Here is a 17500-nt window from a genome sequence, read left to right as displayed (position 1 = left end):
TCTACAGTATCATTATGTAAACTAAGCTATTTTAATGAGCTGGTCTCATTGGTCGCTTTTAAGAGGATGTTAATAGACTTGGAGGCAGCCAGGTCTGGCTGTAGATGTTTTGCCTGATGTGTTTAGGATCGTGTTTGTGTGCATGTGTGGTTGTACTGCTGCCTGTCTTGGTCAGTCCCATGACACTCTTGGAAAAGAGTGTCCTCAATGAGTGTTTTCCTGGTTAAATAAAGGTAAAATAAAAAATAAAAACCTATGAGTATTGTCCATGCCAGGGCATCCTGGTTCCCTGATGGTAAACACACATATTAATTACATTGACCCCGTTTCAGTTTCAGCATGGTCCCTTCGTTGCGTTCATACTCCTGTCTCCTCGCATTCAAATGACATGTGCACACATCAGCTATCAGTGATCCCGATAAATTTGTTGACATTTCGCCTACAGTACAATGATCGGTGTAAATGTCACTGAAATTTAGCTTGACTCGTTCTTCCTGGTTTTTCAAAAGTCATTGCTGCCATCAGCCAGTCATCAAGGTGAGGAAACTGATAGAAATCCAGATGTAAACACTTCTAAACATAACGGTTTCTTTTATTAAAAAAGAACAACAACAAAAAACACTATCAAGGGTTGTGCAGCCTTGTGGGTGGCATTTACTCTGACTACTGTCTAGTGCATCACAGTGTTTTGCTTTAACTGTACCTAAAACAGGGACTTAACCATAAAATGGGAATTTTCCAATGGACTGATCTTTTGTCCCTTTCTAAATGTCATCAGGGGGCCAACAACGGCAAAAACCCACACAAAGGAATCAGTGAGGCCCATTACATTACACAGAGATAGACTGTGTGGGTATGTCAAGGACTCTTGCATAGCAATTACTGTTCAAAAAAATAATTGATTGCATTAACCTGCCCTTTCACCATTTTACAAGTCTGATCCATATTCCTAAGTGGCCGTGTAGTGTGGGGTTTTAACCTAAGAGGAAACGGCGTAATGATTTTGTCAGGCCAGTATTGAATAGCTCAGTGGTGTTGGCGTTACTCACGGTGTGCTGCTTTTCAAGCATTCACACCACAACGGAAATGTCAGTGTGTCATTCTCCATTGAGAGGAACCTTGACACGCATACACACATGTATACACACATTCAGATAAAGCATTCACACATTCTTGGATAGGCTGGGGTAGGCATATTTTTATTTTTTTACTTTTTAAGTAAAGTTGCTAAAAGCTGTTTCTTAATCAATCAATAATCAATAATCAATGTCTTTACATTCAACAATTTCAATGTCTGGACATGACAAAAAAAAAAAGCAGAATGTCTAGTGTCACTGAATTTGTTTTCTAGACAGACTGGAAAAGCAGCGCAGAAATTTAACTAATGAATGTTTCGGACAGGGCGACCTCTAGCTCACACGGTAGAGCGCGCTCGTGATGTCAACAATATGCGAATGAGTGTATAATTGAATTACTGCCTAAGCCTTGTAAAAACCCTGCCAGGGCTTTCCCTAGAATCCCTGCCATGGCAGGGCTGAAAGGACCATGTGAACAAAATAGAATAAAAATAATAAAATAAAAAGCCAGTTTATTGGCCGACCATCAGTAACCTGATATCCGTCTAACTGGTACTTTTCTAGCCATCAACTGCTTTGTCATCTCTTTTTTTTTTTTTTTTCGCTTGACTTAAACGGAAAACAGTGAAAAGTGCATTGTTTGATGTGCTACAAATGCCATTAAATTAATCATTTCGATAACCCCTGAACGCCACCCTCACTCTCTTTCTCTGTCTTTCCTTTCGTTTTCATGTGTAAGGCGACACTCAGGGAGAAATATATCCATGCAGAGAAAATACATTTCCCCCCGGACTGAGCCAAGTCTTATCCTTTCTCTCTCTGGAAGGATTACAAAGCAGGCAGGGACGGCGAATAACACAATCTGCCTCCCTATCCCCTCCCCATCAGCAAGACTGTTCCTACACCAGCATCCATAGGTTGTGACGACAGGGCTCCCAAACTTCTCAATCCATATTGTCTGGAGCTGCACCCGTCTGCCACCTTGTGTATAATTCATTATTATGTACTTATGGATTCCTGCACACCTCACAAAGTGCAACTCTGATTCATTGCAAAAGGGAATAGAAACGCTCTAAACCAGCTTTATTATGGAGAGCACAGTTCTCCACCACAGCACCTAAGATAGATACTTTGTTATGTTAGGGCTTTACTAGTACCTCTAAATCATTTGATAGCAATTTTGCTGAAACAGAGACAGTTATTGACATTGTATCTTGCTGTTTAATAGCGTGGCACCGACAGTTGTAGCTAAATGAGTCGCAAAGGACCCTTGTAATTTTATTCCTTTCTGCTTTCGCACATTTCTCTTCTATTAGATGTTGCAGAATCTTCCCTACATGTGTTTTTCTTTCACATTGTATGGTTCTCCTATTTTTACTTTTCTTCTCCCTCACCTTTTTTTTATTACATAGTTTAAAGAAAAATGTTTTCTTCTTCCCTGCCTGGCATTGCGCAGTTGCATTTAAGCCATTAGTCTTAAAAATGTGTTTGTGTCAGTGCATGGCATGTTGTTGTTCTCCTCCTCCTCCTCTGCTTTTTCTGAGGCTGATGTGACTTTCATTACCGGGGTCTGACAGAGCTGAGCCGAGTGGACGTCTGTTTGTCACCCTCTAATGGGGCTTGGCAGCCTACAAGGTGTGCACAACACCTCAGAGAGAGTGGCCTTCTGCCTTTCTGTCTCCCTCAGCGCAGGAAAAGACCAATAACACTACCTTGTACATTCAGTCCACTGTTCAATTTCACTTCACGTCCGTGTCAGTGCTGCGAATTGGATCAGGCACCTATGGACAAATTCCACGTCCAGTTGACTTGATGGGAATTGGCCAAACCTTGCCAGGATCTCACACGGCGCTGGCTTTGATCCTGCTCCAGCTGTCAATTGCTATATACAGTTTAGAAGTAAGGCCATCTAATCCATTTTGAGTAAATCCGGCTTTTTGGTGTCGGCCTATCGACCTACTCTCTGCTGTACTGTTGCTTATCTATCTCTCCTGAGTAAATGTTTTCATTTGATGGATTCCCAGACAGACTCATATTAAGGCCATGGGCCACCGTTTGATAAGACTTATTGGATCCAAATAGGAAAACATTTTTTTTTTTATTTGGTGTTGCATTGTTGGGTCTTAATGTTTCTTACACATGTACCAGAAAAGAGCCAATATGGACCAATGGAGTCCTCCAGTTTGAGCATCTGTTGAATAGAAGTCTTGTGTTTTAGCTGGATTGGTTTGTCAGCTCGTCAAGAATATATCTAATCTCTAATTTGGCTTGCTGGATGTTTGGATTTTTCAACTAGCCATGTTTACTATGCCTCTCTACCATTTTGAAGTGCGTGTGCAGGGACAATCTTCTTGTCTGCGTGTTGGCTTTATGTGCAGGTGTTGAAGCTCAACCAAACTCAAACCAAAAGAATTCTGCAAAAAACAACTGAAAACCGCGTAGAGCTGCAGACAGGGATGCAGATGCTTAATAGAATCTGCTATCCTGGTTTACATTTTTGTCATTTAATTCAATGACCATATGAAAATGACCAAATGACCAAAAAAATTAGACTACTCTCACCTGAGACATGTCAGCACTGGTCAGTTGTTCAAAATAACAACCTAGGTTTAAGATGTTTTGACAAGCCACCTCTTGTGGCCACTCAAATAATGGCTTTCCTCTTACGGAAGCAAAGATGGAGGTAATGTGATGTTGCTATAGGAACACAAACCCTTGAGTAAAGAGGTCAGGGTTTGTATTACTCATGACCATTATCTTTCCCTTGGTGCATGTAGTTGTGTGCACATCGTGCCCCACATGTAGGCCAGTTGTAGGATAACAGATTCAACAAAGGACAAATTGAGAGTGATTACACACTGGAGCTCCAAAAGCTCTACTGGACTTAAAAGAGACAATGGTTCAAAGGTCTTTATGAGGCCTCCAAAGGCCTTCAAAAGGCTGGTTAAGAAGCTGTGTGGTGAAAACATATCTGGATACTCTCCAATCAATGGAGCTTAACATGATATATATCTCAATAAATATACAGCATTTTCTGAAGATGCGATTTAAGACCCCTGGCCGTCCATGGGCCTGACTTTGAGATCCACTGGTCATTGTTCAGTCAGGGTGTCAAAACCATACCAGCTCAAACGAAAATTGGAGAAAATGGAATAATGCTGGAGATGGAAAAATAGGAGACAAAGCAAGAAAGATGAGAGTGAAATGATTAGAAGGCCATCAGAAGATGGAAATGGCAAAGAATTGGGTGAAAGAGGGAATACATCCAAATCCTTCCTTTTCTTCTCCTGATGATCAGAGAGCCACAATGAGTGGCCTGTAGCCTACATTAACACACATTCAAACCAGAGTCCACATCTTTTTTTATTAATCCACTGCCTTAATTTGATCACACGGAGGAAGGAGGATATGGAGAGAACCAGAGGAAGGTGGAGGGAGGGAGCAGAGGATGCGGCGGAGGGTTGGAAACATGGTGTGGGAGTCAGAAAGCTGCTTTTCTTTGCACGGAGATGAAAGGTTAAAAAGCCCGATAGATCTTTCCATTTTTAAATGCACCCTTTGTGCCGATGTGTGCAGCTCTCTGCGTGCGTGAATGTGTGTGCATGCTGATGCATTTGTGCGGCGAGTGTTTATCTGGGTGCCGAATGTGTTAGAATGGGGAAACGCCAGCTAATAACAAGATGTTCCTTTGAAAATCGCACAGCATTCATCCTAGTGTGTTCTTTCAGGCGAGTGGCATGGGGCGAAATGTCAAACATTAGAAATAAACAGCCTTGTCACGACAACTCTTGACGGAGAGAACAATACCGGAGGGAAAGTAAGAGAGGAGAAAAGAGTTATGGATGTCGCAGGATGGAAATGGAAAAGGATGGAAAAGGCGAGAGGGAAGATGAAAACACTTTCTCTTCTCTGCTCTCTCCTCTGAGTCAGCCTGCCAGTCCCTCCTTCCAAAGCTGCTAAAATCTCTTTTTTTTTCTTTAACCATCTTATTGTCTCTTTCTCTCTAAATCTTTTGCTTTTCTTGGCTAACACCATGGAGAAACCTCCTGTTGTCTCACTCGGCTGTTGAACAATCCGCACGTCATTAGCGGCTGGCTGGGTTTCCTTTTTATTTCTTTTGATTTGTGCCTCTGATCGGCTCATGATGCTTTTACCGATGAGCAGTAACAATGTCAGGGCCATTTTTGGTTAATTAGCATGTATAAGGTAAATCCACCCTAAAAAGGAGGATTCCTATGTCATTTTTGTGTATGCACAGCTTAGTTTTAATTTGTGAATTTCAACAAGTCTCTCTTCAAGCTGAGCCACAGAGAGACAGATTGTAGTGGTGATGTTATGGAGAGAGGAATCCTGGAGCTGCTCCGTAGGCGACATAGGGGACAGACAGAAATTATGAACACGTTGTAGTGCATTTCATTGAAGGGGGTTTAAATTCACATTTTAATAACTACTAAGCCAATGTGGCTGTTGTAGGCAGAGTCATGTTTTTGGATGTGAGTGATCTTAGAAACAGGGGCGAGGACACCCCTTGCCCCCTTTCTATCCCCACCCCTGCTTAGAAAGGGTGAAATTTACATTGAAATAGAAAGCAAAAAGTGAAGAGGGAGTGCATACCTCTGCCGACACTGATCAATTCTTAAACAGGCTGTTCATTCCCTTCGCTGATGTTTTAAGGTACAGTACAGGACAATGATTTCCTGACCTTGAAAACATACATTCATAATTTTCAGTCAAGCCTCTATCTCTAGCCGCTCTATGATTAAAGATAAAAACAATAATTGTGGAACAGCAGAAATCCCAGCTCACCACCAAAAATCTAATCGACGGTTCCTTTGCCCAAGGCCAATCTGCTCTCCAAATTTCATGGCAGATATTCTGACAGACTAACTATCTATCAAACATAGCGTTTTGAACCACCAGGCAATCCGTTCCTGGCATACAAAGTGATGTTGATGGGTGAAAGGAGACTGTTTAGAGCTAAATATGTCTGCGCTGCTGATTAATATGTGGCTGAAGACCTGAAATGCTCCCAAAATTAAACCTGAAAACTCTCAGAATGAAGCCCGAAGTTGAAATCATTACGATGGTAATGGTTATATAGTCATACAATAATACGTGTATTATATTAGAGAGACAAAGCTACAGAGCCATACTGTAGTAAGTAAGTACAAAGACAAAGGTTGGTAAAAACAAATGCAGTTATCCTAGTGTCTGGCCACACTGGAGGATAGAGTAACAACTGAACAGTAAGCCGCAGACAGCACACCTTATCTCAAATATGACGTCAGTACATCAAGGCTGGTTGTGGCCAATAGATTAATGAACAGTCATTAGTTGTCAGTGCCGCGAGTCCACTTTACTTAAACTGTTTTCAATGATGGACCTTGCTTTCAGCACTGAAGGTTTTACAAATTACTCACTGCCACAAGTTTCTCACAACTACATACTGTTAAAAGAAATTGCCTACTCTCCCGAGGAATAATATTCATTTATTCTCTAAAAACAAAACCGAGCCCAAAGAGTTGTTTTTAGGGTGAAACAAACCGTGTCCATCACCCCTGTTAAAAATTAACAAATCGCCTACTGGTGATTTATTTAGCATGTATAGATGGGTATTTTTTTCTTCTTTTTTTTTTGTTTTATGACAACATTTTAATAAATCGGACCTAACAGGATGTGAGTGTTTGTGAGCACCTACAAGAATCTGGGTGTCACTTTGGAACAATCAGAACTGACGTCCCAGGTGTTGTGCAGCGGGAAAAGGAAGTTCGCCTTCCAGGGCTGCAGCATTTTCCATCCCAATCATATTTGGAAATAAATGCTGTGCCAAAAAAAATTTGAGTGTTTGCGACTGTCCTGTTCAGGCTGCTGGAAACGGCTGGAAACTGTCCGACTTGACCGTGGCTTTTTCTCATCGCCCCCGGCTGCTACCGCCTGCTCCGGCGCAGCTCATCTCTAACGAGCCTACTCACTTGTGAATCTGACATTGGACCATGCCCATCGGGCTCACATGTATTCCTCAAATTAATCTGTGCTGCTGTAGAACGTAGCAGTCAGGAAGAGCAAGGAAGATTCCGTTTAGCATTTCTCTGCACACCCAGAGCCAAAGAAGCCTGCTTCAGGTCTATCCGTCTAGATAGATATTTTTGATGAGTCAGTTAGCCTGTCTGCGGATTAGTCCGGTTGGTCCACCACTTTGCTCCGGACTGAAGTATCTCAACAGTTTGATGATATGATATGTTGTACAGACATTCATGGTTCCTACTGGTTTGGTGATCATCTGACTTTTCAACGAGTCACCACAAGGTTGACAGTTGTGATTCAAAAGTGAAATGTCTCAACAACTATTAAATGGGTTGCCATGAAATTCATGTACAGACATTTGTTTTCCCCTCAGGATGAATTCCAATAACTTTGCCTTGGTTTATGACTAAATACCTGCAAAACTAATTGCATTCTCATCAGCCTTAGCTCTACTGTGTTTACTGATAATAAGTGAATGTTAGCATTCGAACAAGCTACAGTAAGACGGTGAACACAGTAAGCACTATACCTGCTTAACCCTCTGAGCCCTAAGGTATTTTTGACAATTTATAGTCATATCTAACTATTCTGCCCTCGGGTAATTCCTCTTCACTATATACGATCTTTGTTATATCTCAGAGCATCATTGCAAAAGCAAAATGGCGGGTAGCATCAAAGCTAGCGGTGATAAACAACCGAAAATTCATAAATTATGGACAAAAGTGTATCAATATTGGATGTCAAAACAATGCAGTTTTTTGTCGTAAACGACAAGCTCAGGCTCATAGGGTTAACATCAGCATGTTAGCGTTGTCATTGTAAGCATGTTAGCAATTAGTTCATTAATAAGCACGGCTATGGCTAGGTACAGCCTCACAGACGGCATGGCTATAGATGTTTTTAATGTGTTTATTTTGTGTGTGTCCACACTGGAAGCGAGTGATTATAGTGTCAATACGCTCATCACAATAAGTTAACAACGAGACCTTCCTTCAAGTCCCTGAAAACTTGTCATATTCCTTTGACTCTCCTCATTTGGGCTTGTTTTAGTGTTGGTGACAGGTTTTGGCTGATTGTTTTGGCACAGTATTTATTTCCAAATATGATTGGGATGGAAAATGCTGCAGCCCTGGAAGGCGAACTTCCTTTTCCCGCTGCACACCACCTGGGACGTCAGTTCTGATTGTTCCAAAGTGACACCCAGATTCTTTTTTTTTCTTTTTTTTCCCCCCCCCTTTTTTTTTTGTGCCTCCCTTTTTTTTTTTTTTTTTTTTTTTTTTTTTTTTTTCTCTCCATTCTTTTCGTTTATTCAGCTGCCTGTCTGGAGCAGTGACTGGTTCATCCTCATTTGCTCCACTCATATCCCCCCAAATTTGACATCGCCAAGCAGCCGCCACTGTCTCCTCTCTCCCTCTCCTGCTCGTGATTGTTTTTTTGTGCTCAATCTTTTGTTATTGTGGATTATTGTTGATTCATTAGTGAAACCGTTAACCCTCACAGGGAGATTTATGTATTTTGCATTTAAAATTGGCCCCCCCCTCTGAGTCATTGCTTTGTCAAACTGGAACGCATAGACGTCAGCACACAAACGCCTCCCATAACTTAAGATCTTGCCTCATAGTCATCATGTTTAGCTGTTTTCTTAGCAAGTAATCCAGTGATTGTTTTCTGTACCTCAATGGTTACAGTGCAAATAGGAACTGCTGGGAGCTAATTCAGACCTGTGTGTGCAGATTCTCCAAAATCTAGACAAATATATGCCAAAGAAATGGAGCCCACAGCTAATTACTTCACAACGTTACATTTCCTGTAGTGTCAACATTTAAAAAATGTTTATTACAAATAAAAACATGACAAAGGAAAAACACAGTACTGACAAATCATTCGTATTATATAATTACATATTTTGCCGAGTCATTTACTGTAGTTTCCTCGTGGCCCGGTACTGGTCTGCATCCCTGGGATTGGGATAACACTCACATACCAAATGATGGCGTTTCGGGGTAGCCTACTTAATTCTGAAAATAACAATGTCTATGGCATGAGGCTGTAAATATAAAGGGAGTGAAAACCTAGTCAAGGGGTTTAAAGAGTTAAGGCCTTTACACACCTTTTTACGTGCGATTAATTTGCATGTCATTACATTTTGTTCGAACTGTTCTTGAGTACGGATGTAATGATGCATCGTGAGTCGGTTAAAAATCGATTTAAATGTGTAAAGATTACAACCGGTTGAGATTAAAAAAAAAACTGTCTTGTGACGCTAGTTGACACACATCAGGTAACGTTAGCGTATCGTTAGCCAGTAACATTAGCTGGCTTAAGCACTGTTAAATGCTTTCACCTAAACAGTGTAAAATGTGACTGTATTTCACTGGAAAGGATTCCAACTAACTGTATCGTAACATCCCTGTTGTTGAGTACTTTCACACAGAACGCGTATATTATACGGCGATAAAGCAAAGTTCTTTCTGAAACAAGGTCAATTTTTCAACCTTTTTTTACACTGCGAATAAAGGCATCAACCAATCATGTTGCACCAATAGTTATGAGGATAATAATACAATGAAATGGAGACACTGTAGTCCGGTAATCTTTATCACTTCTTCAATCTTGTAAAAGGCAGCACATACCAGAAGCACTCCCTCTGTTTTTACCTTTCAAAATAAAAGCCCTAGACACATATACACTGTAAACTATAATTCACTCAGAGTAATTTGCTTAAAGGTAACTCAATAATAGCTTTCTGTTAGGTTTTCCTGATTGGCTTCCCGACCGTAGTTGCAAAGCACAGGAGATGATACTTGGCTGGAGTCTCCGGGGCTAAACCCCGCCACTCCACTCAGTAGCCGGGGAAACGAGACACGGGACAACGCTGTTGGTCTTGAGGAGCTGCAGATTTAATTTGTGCTCAAACTACAGACTCTAGCTACTGCATATTCACTCGTTATCTTCACACCACATCTCCCGTCCCTTTAACAGTAGGATATTACCAGAAGGACCTCCAACTGTCCCACCGATATCCTAAAATACAGTATGTCCAGAACAGATGGTGGTAGATGAGCTGGCGCACATTTTTTGTGAACTTTTATTGAACAACTGTCACAAATTTGCACCGATGCCTGTATGTAAAGTTTTGATGTGAAACGTTTGCAGCCGAGTATTTCGCATTTTCGTGTTGTTTATTCGTCATGCCCCCAGTATGCTGCTCCAGTTATTGTTTTTTCCCCATCAGCGTGTGCCATATCGGATGTTCCACCATTTTGAGTTGACCTACCTTTTTAGAAGTCCAGATGTGGTTTTTACTCCGAAGTGCAGTTCTCGGTGGTTAAAATACTTAAAAGTCAATGTATCCCATTTAATTTGAAGTATTTTAAGAGAGAGGTAGATGGACAAGAGGTAATGACAGGGTGATGGACAGTGAAATGAAAGAGATAGATGGAAGGCAAGATGTGAAGAGGAGTTCCAGGGGACATTCTGATTGGCCTGTTCTCTCCAGGTTTTAATCTGCCTGATCTGTAATTAGTGGCAACTGTGTCACAGCCAGACCTGCTTAGAGAAACAAGATGGAGCTAGAACACAGACACACACGTTAGAAAATACAAAAAAACGTACATAAAGGACACGCCAAATAACATGCATCGCAAAAACATATAGGCGCAGGAGATAAAGTACAGAAATAACGTCAAAGCTGTGCACAGAAGATTCTTACACACAGTTTAAAGAGACCAAACACTCCTTCAGCAGCACAGAGGGTTGAAAGCTCGTCTTCCCTCTGAAGCAGATAAAATGAAAATATTACAGAACATTCCAGAAATCCACTGAGGGACAAACTCCCACGTTATGCTTTTATATCCGCTCTGCTTTCTGTAAACACTTAGAAGCTTTCCTCAAAAATCACCCATCGACACATATTCACTTACCTCTGCATCTCTCTGCCTTTCCTCTGCAGCGGATCTTATGGTGTCTTGCTAGCCTCAGGCTACATGCTGCTCCTGATTGCTACGCACCCGGACTAACGGCACATCAAAAGTGGCCCCCGCATAGGATTTGTGTGTGTGTGTGTGTGTGTGTGTGTGTGTGTGTGTGTGTGTGTGTGTGTGTGTGTGTGTGTGTGTGTGTGTGTGTGGGTGTGGGTGGGTGGGTGGGTGGGTGTCTAACATAGGTCATTTTGGCTCTTTCTCACAGATTAAAAGGCTTAAGACAAATGAAGAGCAACCAAGTAATTTCTCCCTCTCTGTCTCCGCAGGGTGTGATTTAATAAGATTGATTCTCACAATAGATGACTGAGAGATTGATTCTCACAATAGATGACTGAGGAGGATTTCACGCTTCTATTTTTACACTTTTACTGGCAGTGACAGCTCAGCGCCGCTTCGTAAAATTTTAATGTCTGCCTCATTTCTGTACATTTCTTTTGAGTTTTGGGTTTCAGGATGAGGCTGATATGTGAGTTGATATGTATTTGAATTCTTGATTCTATTATTCATTATAAGAGAGGTCTGGTCCACTGGTTAATAACTGTTTTGGCTCGCAAAGCACTGCCCATTTACGACCCCTCATCACAGGCTGCAAGTGTTTGTGAACGCTTTTTCAACATTTCAACCGCAGAGTGGTTTTTCTTCACATATTTGTATTGAAATCATTTCTAGAGGCCTACAGAGCAATATCATTTTTTTGTCTTGTTTCCTATCCTTTCCATTTCTACGACTGGGAACCGATCTTGACCTCAGCCAAGCGGAGCAGCACTCTTTCCCCCCCCCCCGGCGAAACACACACACACACACACAGTCTTGTAAATCTGTTCTGAATGCATCTATAGTGTTGAGGGAAAAGGTGTGAAATCACGATACACTTTCATCGAGTGAGTGGAATTTGTACGTTTTGTCACGCACACACACAAAGTCGCACAGTGATTCTTTCCACTTCGTATATCTCACGCTGTGAAGGCATGTTTCACGGGAAGAGTGCGAACGCTGCACCTGTCAGTCCCTGATTGTCAATCCATGTTTTTTTAGCACCGAACGCACACTCCTCACACGCATGCCACCCATGTTCATAAACTCGGAGGAACTGCCAGAGTTGTTTTTCCTGCTAATTGCCTATGCTAATTTTATCTCCAGAGTAGCAGTAAAAGTATTAGTGCAAAGCTTTTCCTGGCGCTTAGATGTTTTTCTATCCCTGATGTCTTTGAACATGAATGAATGAAAACTCAAATAAAAATCTGGCAAAGCTGGGAAACTACACTACATCTGTGTTGTAAAAACTGTGTCATTCATCAAAATGGTGCACACAGTTTTACTGTAGGTGTTGATTCATTATTTTCCTTCTTCACTGTCTTAAATGTATGGATTTGGAAAAGAAAATAGGCCCCAAATTGCGAATACGCTAGACGGGCACTTAAAGGTTGTTAATTTGACAAAAGCAGCAGTGACTCTCGTTAGTCGTGCAAATAGTAGTGCCTCTTTTCTTTGGCCACAGTTACAACCATCTCACTCTGAAAATGCATCACTTTTCGGCCTGGGCTGTGGCCTCCAATCACAGCGTGACCTTTGAACTCATGAGCCTGGCGCTGGGATATTCCCATTTGGGTGCCTTGGTATTGACTCATAGGTTATTGGTTCAGCTAATTGCTATTTGCATAGCTTTATTAGTATCCCAGCACTGCCTCCGTGACATTTCAATCTTTTATTTTTTATTTTTTTCCCTTCCCCGTTCTCTCTCTCGCTGTGTCTCGTTCCTTGCATTTCTGGGGAGAGGGATTTGACAGTGTTTGGTGTGTGAATAAGTATTCATGCTTAAAGTAGCGATGGGCACATCTCAGGAGAGAGAGCCATGGAGGAAGAGAGCAAACATTAATATGCGCTTAATAACTCTTTCTATCTGCTTCCTTGTTTTCCCATTCTGTCTTGGTCTGTCTGTCTCTATGGCTGGGTTTCCCTGCACACATTTTTTTGTGTGAATTATAAAATATTAAATTTTGAAGGATGAATGGAAATGGAGAAATATCATGAAATTCTTAGCAGAAAGACGTTATTTAGTAAATATCAGTGGAGCTCACATTTTGTGAATAGTGATGGAAAGTTGGCATAAAATGGCCCCACCGTTCAAACAAGTCAATGGGGACTGGTGGCTTTAGAAGAGGTTTGTTTGTGCCGTAGGAGTTGACGGTACAAGTCCTGAACCAGCGTGAACCAGAATGCGGGTGAATCAGAATCAGATCAAAGTGACTGACACAGAGTTCCTGAAATAAACTGTTAGCCGCTACTGAAGCTGCCAAGTTTAGGAAATGAACTTTGACTCGCAACTTTGAATTTCCTTCCTCTGTAAAGTCTGTCTTGTAGCTTTTTGTCACTCTCTGAAATCCTGTGTGTGTGTGTGTGTGTGTGTGTGTGTGTGTGTGTGTGTGTGTGTGTGTGTGTGTGTGTCTCAGTCATTTCCTGCTCCGTGTCTTTCTGTTTGTCCTGTGGTCTCTCGGCTCACAGGAGTGCGTGTGCATGTGCTAGTGTGTGTGTCTTCCAGAGTGAAATGTCAGGCTCATTTCGCTTTTATTACTTGAGGGACGAAGACGAGGGCTTTACTCTGTAATCTCAGCCACCCTCTGGCCGCCGCTCAGCCCTCCTGACGTACCAGGGAACACACTCGCCGCAGTTACGTGGAGGCTTTTAAACACCTTATCCTCAGACTATTCCATTAAAACCTGCAAAACATCTTGTTTTGTATGTGCGTTTTCCTGCTGCGCACGGCGCTGTGAAACTGAGGGTGAAGGGTGACAAATGGTTCGGTTAAAAGCATCACAACGAGAGCATTTGATTGACTGATTGATTGTGATGGATTGGCCTGCGGGGTGTGCATCAGAATAATGAACACCTTCTTGCTCAGGGTGGTTGTTCGAAGCACAACTTCTCTTGGAAAAGACCTTCCATCCAAAACACAAAATAATAGCTCTGCATGTGGTACTAATGTCAAAGTACAGCTCTTACATATTAATTGCTCCAATGTGTGTATTATGCATAGGCGTCAAATAGGGTTTCAAAGATTGTTTTTGCTGGTTTCTCACACCTTGATTCTGAAAGCATTTCCATTTTGGGGTCAGGGCCCTGGTTGGTAAAATACCTGGCTTTACTGAGTTCTGAGGCAAACCAATCTCTTACCTAATCTTCATGCTCCTTATAAAATATAGATTAAAGACCACTCTGTAACAGCGCTTTATAAATGCCATTGTTTAATGAGACTGACACAGAGAAGAGTCTGCTCTTGTAAAACGATCATGTTGCGGCATATCTAGTCAGTCCCCATGAATATCCTTTTTTTTGGTTGCGTTGGAATAATTCAAGTTAAAGCACTTAACGAGAAAGCTGCATGTGAAAAATAGTGCGTGCAGAAATGGGTAGCTGGGCTAGGCTGGCTAAGATCTATGATTCTGTGTCCCCCCCGCTTGTGACTGGTGCCATCAGACCCCTGATAGTCTCGGATTGCCAGACGTTCCTCCACAGCGCTGCGGAGGAGGGTCTGGCTAGTCCACACAGAATTCCAGGATGGGAGAAAAACGTGCTCTGATTTATTGGCATTTCTTTAAACCGATCACAGTCGTCTTGGGCGGCGGTAAGCACCGAGCGGAGCCACGGTGACGCTGCAAAATAGCCTCGGAAAGTGGAACGTGCACGTTCAGAGGTTGTTTTAGTCATGCAACAGAAAACTCAGATTGGACAGATAGTCTAGCTAGCTGTATGGATTTACCCTGCAGAGATCTGAGGAGCAGTTAACCATAGTCCTCACAAATCCACCGGAGTTTAAAATCACAAGACAAAGAAAGCAGAAGATGACCTTAACAATCCCGGAAGTGAAACGTCGTCGATATAGACTAGGTTCAGCTCAGGTTTAGAACCTAGCCTGGCTCTGTCTAAAAAGATACATACCAGATATTTACTTTTGTTCAGAATCTCCGGCTACAGCACAAGTTGCCAGATACTGTCAGTAAGCCCAGGTTTGGGTTTTGGTCTCTGTACAGGGGACTTCAGAAAGCAGCACGCTGTCACGTCGCCAAGAAATAGTTCCAGCAAGTAACCCTCTCTAAAACCACAAACTGTTAGGATCTCTGAAAACGGACAAATCTGAAAAGAGTGACATCCGGCAGAATTTCCGGCAGAAACGAGAGCAATCCTGAAAGTGGAACATCGTTGATATAGACTAGACCATATGTTATATATAGACTAGCCATATGTTTTGGCTTTGTCTGGCTTTTGGCCCCTACCGGGTAGAGATTTTCAACACATTATCTCAAATCACTGGGAAAAAAAGTAGTACCTAACCCACTCAGTGTTTTATTTGGTGTCTCACCCTCACCTTCTTTATCCTCTTCTATGAAAGACATTTAGCCTTTACCACTCTATTAGCAAGAAGACTAATTTTGCTTAAATGGAAGTCTCCTTATCCTCCCTCCTTTTTGCACTGGACCAGAGATGTTCTCCATTTCCTAAAACTAGATCAAAATCAGCTTGTCATTGCGTGGTTCCTCCGACAAATTCTGCAGAACCGGTTTTCCTGCCTAGTCGAGAAACTACGCTTCACTACTATACCAGACTGACCTTTCACCCCCAAGTGCTTTTCTCCTGACTTTATGTTTGGCAAATTAACGAGTAGCAGCGGCTGCAAAGACTTATTTTTTTCCCCTATTCTATCATTATTAGTATCACGGACAGGTGTCTTTTTTTTCTCTCTTTTGTTTCTTTTTTTAATTTACAGTAATTATGTTTATATAAAAAAAAAAATTGACTATCGTGCCTAGCGTTATCCTTTTTGATATATACATAGGTGCTCTTTCAGAATTGACTCATGCTTTTGACCTGCTTTCATTTTCTTACTATATGTACTGACAAATACCCATCAAGAGTTCTTCGGACCCCCAAGGTGATGTCTTTGAATTGCTCCTTTTATACAACCTACTGTCCAACCCAGAGAGAAAAACCTTCCATTTAAAAAGCTGGAACGGATGTTTGGTATTTTTACATGTCAACTGAAACTAAAATGTCTGTCTTTCTGAGTTTGGCTTTTCTACACAACCAGTCTCTCTCCTTTTATGTATGATTATTTGACTGTAAGCTGCTTAATTGAATTCATGCTGCTGTTTTAAGGCCGCTTATATCCTGTCTTTGTGTTTTATCGTCATCCCTCTGGATCACGCTTTGTGCACAAGAACGTGGCCTATAAATAAATGCATTATTATTATTGCACGGCAACCCAGTAATGCTCTGCCGCTCCAGGGAGTCGTTTCTTTTTTTTACTGCCGTCCGGTTTCATGTCAAGCCCAACCGCTGGCCTCTCCCACACTGAGCCAGCTGTGGTTTCGGCTGTCGGTGAATATGTTAGCATGCTAATGAGGCCTATGTGGATCCGCTGTACACATCTTCGCAAAGCCAACCTGTGAGTATGTACTGTGTGGGAGGGGAAAACCGTGCCCTCCACCCTCCCGTTCTCCTGAGGGACGAGGTGTCTCTTAAAAAGCCGGGCAGTTTCATATCACTAACATGTTTGTTTTTTTAACCTGCCAAGAAAGACTGGGGCTAGAGAGGAGAGGTAGGGGGAAGAAGGGAAGCGAAGCGAAAGTGGCAGGCCAAATTGAAATAGAAACCCAAGAAAGTGGGTAAAGAAACAGGACTCTTCATTTTGCCTTGTTGTGCAACCATGTATATTTCCCACCCGCCATCGCCTCTTTCTCTCTGTCTCTGTGTCCCTGCCCCGCAGCGTCCCCGTGATGATTGATATGCACCAAGAGCGAATCTAGCTACAGAGACAGAGAAAATCATGCATAAAAGATGAGCGCAGTTTATTGTGTTTTCCTGGGGGCCGAGGGGGATAGCCAAAGTTATGGATTTATGCGGTGTGTGATTGGATGAGAGCCTGGACCAGTGGGACAGATGTTGAACGGGGGTTTAGAGTTTAGCGGTAGAACTCGTGTCAGACAGGTGTGGATCACTTACTGACAAGTGGCGGAAGGGAGCCGCAGGTCCCGCAAAAAGTTTCACAGATCCTCACTTCCCTCTCCGCAATGGAAGTTGGCATCATAATTACATTATAATAGCCTGGCCTCACCTCTTAATTCAGCTGTGAGCAACCGAATGGACTGAGCGGGGTTTGTCTGAACCCTCGCGGAGGAACCTCACCTCGTTGGGTTACACTGAGTAATTGGTTTGCTGATACGTCGGGTCACTACTTATTCAGAATTGGATATCGGCCGGCGTGATGGATGCGACGCGGTTAGTTTGGTGACAGTGTTTAATTGATCAATTTCCATGGGAAGCCATTACATTGAAATCATTCTAATGAGCCACTTTGATTGGATTCCATGTCAAGTACACTTGAATATGTTTGTCTCTTATTATGAAGAGTTTAAGTGTCCT

This window comes from Perca fluviatilis, chromosome 23 (genome assembly GCF_010015445.1).
Source record: "Perca fluviatilis chromosome 23, GENO_Pfluv_1.0, whole genome shotgun sequence".
NCBI classification, from domain to species: Eukaryota; Metazoa; Chordata; class Actinopteri; order Perciformes; family Percidae; genus Perca; species Perca fluviatilis.
This window is presented reverse-complemented; position numbering follows the sequence as displayed.